Below are 10032 nucleotides of genomic sequence, written 5' to 3' on the forward strand. Positions count from 1 at the left end.
AAAGGTGGGCTCTTGGCCCCAAACTCTGCACAGGAAGGGAACCTTGCCTCTTGTCCCATCCGTGTAAATAGAGGTACCCCGGGGAGGAACAGAGTAGAGCCTTGAGAGAGACTGAGTTGAGAGGGGCAGTGAAGGAGCACCACCATTTGGCACAAATATCCCCTGAGGGAACAGGGAAGGTCAGGAGCCACTTGCTGGACGAGGTCTCTGCTCCCTTGCTGGAATCCTCTTCCCTGGGGCTCCTTCTGGTCACTCACGCTCAGTTCAAACACCATCTCCCTACGAGGCTTCGCCCCCAGGATCTCACCCTCCAGAGTAGAGTTTTCATTCAATGGGGGAAGGGGGAGCTTAGGAAGTACAGGTGTTCATTTCATCACCATAGAGATAGTTCGCAACAGCCTCACTTTGAGGCCTAGAAAGCATCCCTGTGAGACTCTTGGGCTTCCTCTGGGATGTCTGGGAAGCCGGAGGGTAAAGAGTGACTAAGACAAAGGAAATACTGTTGGTATTTCAAGTGGATGGTTCAAATCATTCAAATACTAAAGAAAGTGGAGAAGATTCCAAGGCAGTTCATAGGTAAGTTCATCCCCACTCCCACCCCAGTGGTGTGGGTTGTGTAGACTCAAATGAGCATGTGCGGCATGCCGCTGAAGAATTTCTCTTCCCATCAAAAAGCTGGAATCAGCTTTACCAGGAAAAATACTTCCTAAAGCTTGTTACTTTCTTTAGACAAGTGAAACATCTAGTATTTTTCATTTGACTAGTTAAAAACATTGGGAAGTTAAAATGTGCCCTTTGAAGGTCAGGCCCAAACTTCTAGGTAACGACGGCCTTGTGCTATTGTAACTTATTGTTTGGTGCCAATGACAACATCAGACACGTCCTACCAAAAAAGACCTCTTCCATAAACATTATCATCTCTCGACCCTGTGCTTACAACTCTGTGTACCTGTTGGTGTTATTTTCATGTCACATCACTGTGTTCTTCAAATGCCAGTCATATTCATTGTATGGTTTCTATGGACAGTTTAAAACAGTTTGGATATCACTTAAGTTGCTTTGTGTTGGAGGCAGGAAGGCAAGACATGCTCAGCATGTAAAAGTCATTTGAGGAGTTCCCTTGTGGTGCAGTGGGTTAAGGATCCAGTGTTGTCATGTCACTGCTGTTTCAAGGGTTTCATCCCTGGCTCAGGAATTCCCACATGCCGTGCGTGTGGCCACATTTTGTTTTAAATTAAAAAAAAATAAGATGTGAACATTAAAGGAAATACTGTTCTCTTCATGAAAATAAGGCTAAATTCAATTAATTATTAAATAAAAATTAATTGCCATTAATTATTATGTCTTTTGTTATCATTGATTCTACATTAACATTGATGTCCCTTTTTTAAGGTGACCACACTTTCCTCCTCCACTAGTGTGGCTTTAACCAAGACTCTTTACCCTTGAATATTTCTGAAAATTTGGTGATGCGGGCATAATACTCTATGAAACACTCCACCTGCACCCTGCTATTACTAGCAATTGAGCTGAGAGTCCATTCTGATTTCATCACAGCCACAATTCCTTTGTCTTTGGGCAAGTAAGGTTTTTGCTTTATTTTGTTCCTGACTGACTTTGTGGGTATAGACAAAATAAGACAAAATAATAGTATAAGACAAAATGATAAAAGTTAGAAATCCCTAAGAATTCCTATATGTGTTTGTACAGGTTATTCTGGAGAACACTTGTGCTGTGGGATAGTTCCATGAAAATAGGTTTTGTGGTAAAATATACATGAAAAAGACTACATATTTATCTTCCTCTTAGAGATCAACAATTCACAGTAACATTTTAATGGCTCTGAGAAGTCCTTCACTAAAGAAACAAAGAGACAACTGCAAAAAATATCCCCAGTACCTTATCTTTGCTAAATGTATATGCAACTGACAACTGAAATTTGTCTTTGTGTAACACCAATTTTAACATCCCTTGGGATGAAGGTACTACAGAATATACTTAGGGAGACAATGGATTTTTCAGAAATTAAAAGTTGCTAATTCTGGTGCGGAGAAGGCACCGGAGGGAAGGCAAGAATATCTTTCTGGCGCTGCAGAGAATTTCTTGTCATGGCAAAGCCGGAAGTGGTTAGGTGACTGCTTGCTGAGGACGTTCTAGTCTGATCTTCTACCCAAAGAAGTAACTTCTATAGAATTGCTTCTTATTTCAAAGTGGTATGACAATTAGGATATGGAGTCCCATGTGCAGCTCTTCAAGGCAAGCTCAACGGTCTCCACTGACAAAGCAGGTGCAGGCAGGGCTGGTGTGGGCGGTGGAAAGAGAGTGGGGCCTGAAACCATCTGAAGGGTGCAACCCCCACTCAGCATCAGCTTTTGTTCCCATTCATAAGCCAGTGTTGCTCCATCCTACGACTGCTCCTGAAAAGTCCAAATATATACCTCTATGGAAACTCCCTTATTCTAAAATATTAGCTCAATAAAGTAAAAAAATAAAAATACTCTAAAGCCAAAGGAAACACTTAGGCAGGCCAATTTCAGCCCTCAGGACAGCAGTGTTGAGTCCTCTCGTGTTCAGAAATGAGTACCCCTAGGCTAACTGTCTAAGGCCCAGAAGGTTCTGTAATTCCTAAGCCTCGTTGTCGTAGTTTGCCTCCATCCCGATCAATCAGTCATCAGTCACCACTTGCTGGGCCTGTCTTCTTTTTTTTCTTCTTCTTCTTCTTTTTTTTTTCTCTTTATGGCTGCACCTCTGGCATATGGAATTTCACAGGCTAGGGGGTTGAATCAGAGCCACAGCTGAGGCCTACATCACAGCCATGGCAATACTGGATCCAAGCTGCATCTGTGACTACACTGCAGCTTGCACAAACGTTGGATCCTTAACCCACTAAGCAAGGCCAGGGATTGAACCTGCATCCTCACAGAGACTACAGTGGGCTCTTAAACCACTGAGCTACAATGGAAACTCCTGGACCTGTCTCCTTGACTGCTTGGGACCCAGCTTGATTGGCATATGTGAAGAAAGAGTAAACATGCATTGAATGAGGACAAGAAGGGACCACCTATGTAGAAAGAGCACAGTGTTCAGAATAAGGAATTTATAATATCTGGGTTTTGCTCATATTCTTCCCAGCTGTTTTCTACACGGCAAGGAGTCACTGTGTTGCCTGAGAGAATTCTGAGACAGTCATCAAGCTTTCAGAACATCATTTTAATAAATACTTCTGTTTGGAAATAACTGGTGCAATTTAAAGCTATTTTAAGACAACATATAGTTGATGCCAACAAGCATAAAGACAAGGCACTACACTTTTTAGATTTGGTGATTGCAGGCCTTCTCTTAAAAAAAAAAAAAAAAAGAATAGGAATTAAAAAAATGATTGCTAAAGCTTTACAGAAAAATATCACATCTCTCCTTTCAGTTTTTGTTAATCTACCACAATGATCATGGTGAGAGAAAGGAGAAATCATTTTAATAAAATCAAAGCTGGCTGGATGATGGAAAGGGAGAGTGTGGCAGGCAATCATCACTTATCTGGGGCAACAGGTGAAAGGGGCTTTTTAGTCTTCTAATTACCTTTTTGAGGTCACTGAACAATGCAGCTAATGAGAAAGATGAGAAACTAATCCTTGGGGTGTTTAATCTTGTTTCAGTCTTGATTCATTCCAGAACTGGTGTGTTTATTAATACAAGCAGATGGGTCTGCCCTAGAATGACAAACTAATCAGGTATCAGGTGCCATGCTGGGTTTAGAAGTTTTTTTTTAAAAAAAAAAAGGACACTATGAGGATCTTGTTCTTATAGGCCAGAGAGGAGAAAACCACATTATTGTAATGTGGTAGGTGCCATGAGACACAGCTCTACCTGTGATACTAGGAAGGGGCACATAGAACAAGTAGGTGGGAAAAAAGAGGGCAGGCAGGTCAGGGAAGGGGTCTATGAGAAGAAGGTAGCTGATAGAGAAGAATTACTATCAAAACTTGCTGGTGAAGAAAGTATATCATCCTACACTGTCAGTGGGAATATATATTGGTACAACCACTATGGAAAACAGTACAGAGGTTCCTCAGAAAACTAAATATAGAACTACCATATGATCCTGGACATATATCTTGATGAAACTATAATTCAAAAAGACACTTTCACCCCTATATTCATTGCAGCACTAGTCACAATAACTAAGACATGGAAACAGCTTAAATGTCTATCAACAGATGAATGGATTAAGAAGATGCGGTACATGTCTACAATGGAATACTACTCAGTCATAAAAAAGAATGAAATAATGCCATTTGCAACAACATAGATGCAACTAAAGATTCTCATATTAAATGGAGTAAGTCAGAAAGAGAAAGACAAATACCATATGGTATCACTTATATGTGGAACCTAAAATATGGCATAAATGAACCTTTCTGCAGAAGAGAAACAGACTCACAGACATAGAGAACAGACTTCTGGTTGCCAAGGGGGAGGGGGGAAGGAGTGGGATGGACAGGGAGATAGGGGCTAGTAGATGCAAACTATTATATTTAGAATGGATAAGCAATGAGGTCCTGCTGTATAGCACAGGGAACGATATGCAATTTTTTGGAATAGATCATGACGGAAGATAATATGAGAAAAAGAATGTGCATATGTATGTATATATGTACACACACACACACACACACACACACACACACTGATGTGACTGTGTCAGTTTACTGTACAGCAGATATTGGCACATCATTGTATGTATATTGATTGACTGTTGATTGATTGATTGGTTGATTTTTCTTTTTATAGATGCACCTGCAGCATACGGAAGTTCCCGGGGCCAGGAATCAAATCTGAGCCATGTCTGCAACCTACACCACAGCTTGAGGCAACACAGGATCCTAAACCACTGAGCCAGCCTGGGGATCGAACCCTCAGCCTCACAGAGAAAACATTTCGGTCCTTAAGCCACTGAGCCACAACAGGAACTCCGAAAGTATGTCATTTTAACTCAGAGTGGCCAAATGAGCCAAAATCAACTTTTATTAAGCCAAACACTGCCAGGAAAGCAAGTTCAACAGACCTCTACATTTTAGAAAGTGGAATCTCCGTGGTGCTGCCCCAAATGAGAACTGGTCCTCGGCTTTCATATGTGTATTGTTTTCATCATTTGACACCAAAAAGCAGCCCTCAGTGACTGTCCTCTTACGGTTGTTGAGGAACCACACCCTGTTTTGAAAACTGTGTCATACTTTTAGAAGGGCTTGCAATGAATATGTTTTCTCCTTTACAAGTGCGTCTTTTCCAAAACAGTGCAGCCACCTTTAAAATGTCACAACAGGGCATGTGGCTTGCAAGTGTCCACTTACGTCAAGAACCTCTTGACTATATTGAGCACAGCCCAAGCACAGCTGGCATTTCTAGAAGCTATTGGGACAGGCTGTGTGAATTTGCTGACTTAGCTGCAGTCTCTATGAAAGCTTTTACTTCACTGATTGGTCTCATGTTCATTTTCCTACAGTACGCGTTTGCTGGGAACTTTGAACACAGTAGTGCTGTTGGGCTGAACTTATCTTAGGTGGGGATTCCTGATTAAAACCTACGTATTTGAATAATAAAACATCTCCCTTTGTTTCACCTTGAAAAGGCAATGCTTCGAGTCTATTATCTGGAAATTCTTGGCCTGTGGCCTCTGCCAGCTCTGCTTGTCCCATTTGTTTGCAGAGTCATTAACAGCTTCTCTTGTAGGCAGATTCCACCTCTGGCCTTAAAGATGGAACCTGCATTACTATTCCCTGTGACCCATCCCTGAGCCCGTCCTTCTCAGTGAAGACAAGTGGGTTGACACTGCTGTGACCCAGCTGTCAGCCAAGCCTTTTTGATACTTCAATAACATTGGCTTGACCTCGCAAAGTCACAGCCACTGGGAAGTTCCAGGCCCTCATCTGCATTTCAGGGACTTGCCCAGGGCCTTAGGCTCAAGTCTGTCACCTCTGACTCCAAGTGACTCTCTGTTGGACTCTCCATCACAGCCCATCTCCAGCTCTCTCCTCACTTTGCTCAGTGCTTACCTGGGTGTCTCTTCATTGATTTCCACTCAAAACACCCAGCCAGGGTGTTTATGTAGGGTGGACTTTACTGAAACTTTCGTGCCATGGAATGTACTCACCCTACAGAATGAAAGCTGCTGGAAAAAGATCATGAGGCACCTTTGTGCTTCCAGATCCTCCAGCCACTGGCCATCAGAAAGTCCTTCCAGGTCCCTTTTCCCCACAGACTTCAGCTCATGTCACTCAGCTCAGCCCCCATCTCCCTGCCTTCCCATGTTCAAGGCTGCCTGCTCCAAGATGCTCGCCCTCGGTTCCCTTCATTTCATTACCTGGAGGACCCCAACTCGTCAACCACGTAATGAAAGAGGAAAGGAGTCTACTGAAAGGATCCCGGGCAGCTCACAGAATTACTGACCAACAATCAGAGAAATAAGGCAGGGAAAGGAGCAAATAGGGGCTCTCCAGCCAGAACCACAGCCAAGATTCCAGACACCACAGCTGCCCCTACTGAATGGGGAAGCCATAGCTTGATGCGCCAAAGCCTCCACTCTTGGCCCCACTGCCAGTGCCAGAAGGTGCTGGCACTGCTCAGCAAGGACCATCCCCTTTGCCAAAAGGGCTTCCCCTCTGCCATGCTTCTTTGTACCATTAGCTCCGAATTTCTAGTCTGGAGTAGGCATCTGATCAGCCAAGCTCATGTCTTGTGCCCATCTGGGCCATCACTACAAAGAAGCCTGGAAAATCAAGCATCTGGCTTTTCAGCTTCTTGGGTGGGAGACAGACACTGCTTCATACCCAACCTCATAGAGTGGGAAAGTACAACCACTGGAAAGGGGTTTAGAAGTCTGGCAACTGGATATAAAACTCTCTGCTTCACCTTTCCACTGGTCTTTCTGGCTCCTTGATGACACTACACAACTAAAAACTTGCTATAGCCTTTGCTAAACAAAGGGCTATCTTCTCCAGCCTTGTCTTCTAAGAACATAGTCCCAGGAGGTGACAATCATTTGGGGTCATCTTAGATGCTATCTACCACAGGTGCCTGAGAGAGAATTAGGACTAATACAGGCTGCCTTTATTATTCATGGTGCTTGTAGTCCAGTAAGGAGTTGCTAAACTGTGACAGGGGAGGGAAATTGAAGGCACTGTGGCAGCACAGAAGCTGGGCTAAAGGTTCAAGCAAGGATTTCCTAAGGACGTGACATTTAAGCCATGATGCAAAGGATCAGTTGGGAATCACTAGGCACAAATGAGGGAAGAGACCACTCAGGCAGCTGGAACAGCAAGTATGAAGACCTAAAGCAGAAAGTGAATGTGAGATATTTGAGGTCCTTGGAAAAGGCAAGGACTGGTTTTGCATGAAGAGAGCCCCGGGACAGACAGGAATGCTGAAAGGTACTGAATGTCAGGGAAGGGCTTGGGGCTTTATCCTGAGGAAATGGAAAGCTGTTGCATTTTCTGCAAGGGGTTACATGATTAGATTTGAAAAGATCACTTTGAGGATGGATTGGAGGGAAGCAAGAGTGCACACAGGAAGGCTATTTAGGGGGATTTCACAATGGTCCAGGTGAGAGGTGGTGATGCCTTGGACCAGAAGGGCAGTAGCAGGAGAGAAATTACAGATATGTAATAAGAGGACATGGTGATCAATCAGATGTGGAAATGGGGGTGCAGGAGACTGAGAAAGAGGTAAAGGATGAGCTCAGATTTACCATTTAAGGAACCGGATGAGGGGTGGCTTGTTGACTACCAAAAAGAATATTGTTAAGAGGAACTTATTTGGAGGGAAAGGATGACTTCCGTCTTGGAAGTAATGAGTTGAAGGAGTTTGTGAGATATCTAAGAATGTATGCAGTTTTGAGGATAGAAGGGAATCTAGGACAGCTCTGAAGCACTTTAATTTTCAGGAGCTGGGTGGAATACCTTCTGCTCGGAAAGGAGAATAAGAAGAAATAGCCAGAAAAGTTGGAGAAAAACCAACACCAATAGGAAAGGGGCATTTTTAGTGGAATGATTGGTCAACCATGTGAAATAATTCTGAAAGGTCAAACGCTGTCCAACATCCAAAAAAACCAGTGACTCGGGATTATTTATGACCCTGGCAAAGCACTTTGGTAGAAGAGAAACAGGGAAGCTTGGATGGATTTAGTTGAAAGGAAAATGGGAAGCAACAAGATAGAAGCAGCAGGTAAAGGTTTACAGTACCTCCAAGAAGTTTGCCTGTGAAGAAGTGGAGAGAAATATGACATTAACTGCACAGGATAATAAGTTACACTGAAAGGTTTTTTTCGTGTTTTTTTTTTTTTTTTTTACTAGGAGAGTTTGTATACCATGAAGCGGTGGTGGAAATTGGCTGGCAGATATGAAGGGCGTGGGTATAGAGAGCAGGAAAAACTGATAGAGCAAGATTTTTGAACAGTTGGCCGTGTCTGTAATCCGAGGAGGGCTGTTCCATTTTAATGAGGCAAAGAAGGAAAGGTTGGGGACCTCTTCCAGTAGATTTGAAGATTAGTATTGGGGTTCTGATGGATGGCTCTATTGCCTTTGAACAAACCCTTTTCCTTCAAATGTTGAATAACCAAGCATTCCAAATCCTTGCTACTCAAAGTGTGGTCCTCAGAACAGGAACATCAGGATTACCTGTGAGCTAGTTAGAAAAGCAGACTCTTGGGCCCCAAGCCATACATTCATTATCAGAACCAATATCTAAGAAGGTTCCCAGATAATTCCCGTATCCATTTAAGTTTGAGAATCAGCATTCCAAATGTCTTCCCACTGCTGGCAGGAATTGAGAACTGGCTAAATTATCAGAACTATAATCTGATAGATGTACTTTGGGGACCATGGATTATCATACAATGGTTCTTTCAGCCATGAAAGTTTTTGTTTGTTTGTTTTTGTTTGTTTGTTTGTTTGTTTTGTCTTTTTGCCTTTTCTGGGGCCGCTCCCGCAGCATATGGAGGTTCCCAGGCTAGGGGTCTAATTGGAGCTGTAGCCACTGGCCTACACCAGAGCCACAGCAACTCGGGATCTGAGCCATGTCTGCAACCTACACCATAGCTCACGGCAATGCCAGATCCTTAACCCACTGAGCAAGGGCAGGGACCGAACCCGCAACCTCATGGTTCCCAGTCGGATTCGTTAACCACTGCGCCCCGACGGGAACTCCCATGAAAGTTTTTTTGAAAGATGCTTGTTTTGGCTAGAGAATCCCTGGGGATTGCTTTAAGAAACAACCAGGATAAGGAAAAATCACAATACTTTTCTTCATCTTTGTGTGTATGTGTATGTGTGTATTTATATATATTTATATATAATATATATTATATAAATATATAAATTATATAAATATAATTAATTATATAAAGTGTAATTGATATAATTCATTATATATAATTTATATAAATATACAAATATATTATAATATATATATTTATGGTTTCACCTATGGCATATAGAAGTTCCTGGGCCAGGAATTAAATCTGAGCCACAGCTATGACCTACAGCTGTGGCAACACCAAATCCTTAACCTACTCCACCAGGCTGGGGACTGGACCCATGCCTCCACAGTGATCCTAGCCACTGTGGTCGAATTCTTGAACCCACTGTGCCACAGTCGGAATGCCTCAATATTGTATTTTTATTCAACAAATGTTTGTTGAGTACCTACTATGTGCTAGGCATTGTCTTCATTCTAGAGCTACAGTAATTGACAAGAAATATTCCCTGCTCTGGGGACTTCATACCTGTGCTTCTTCAGCTGAATTCTGTGGTCTGCCATTAAGATACTTCTTGGCACATACCCTCAAGTCCCTTGTCCCCTAAGTTCATCTCACTCAATATTTATTTATTCATTTATTGATTTATCTGATCAGCTAATAAACAATGATTCACCATCCACTATGCCAGGCACTGTTTTAGGCACCAGAGACCCATCAGTGGTCAAAACAGATAAAGATCCCTGGCCTCACAGAGCTTACATTTGAATTAATTTGTGGCAGAA

The sequence above is a fragment of the Sus scrofa genome, chromosome 7 (assembly GCF_000003025.6).
Source record: "Sus scrofa isolate TJ Tabasco breed Duroc chromosome 7, Sscrofa11.1, whole genome shotgun sequence".
Classification (NCBI taxonomy): Eukaryota; Metazoa; Chordata; class Mammalia; order Artiodactyla; family Suidae; genus Sus; species Sus scrofa.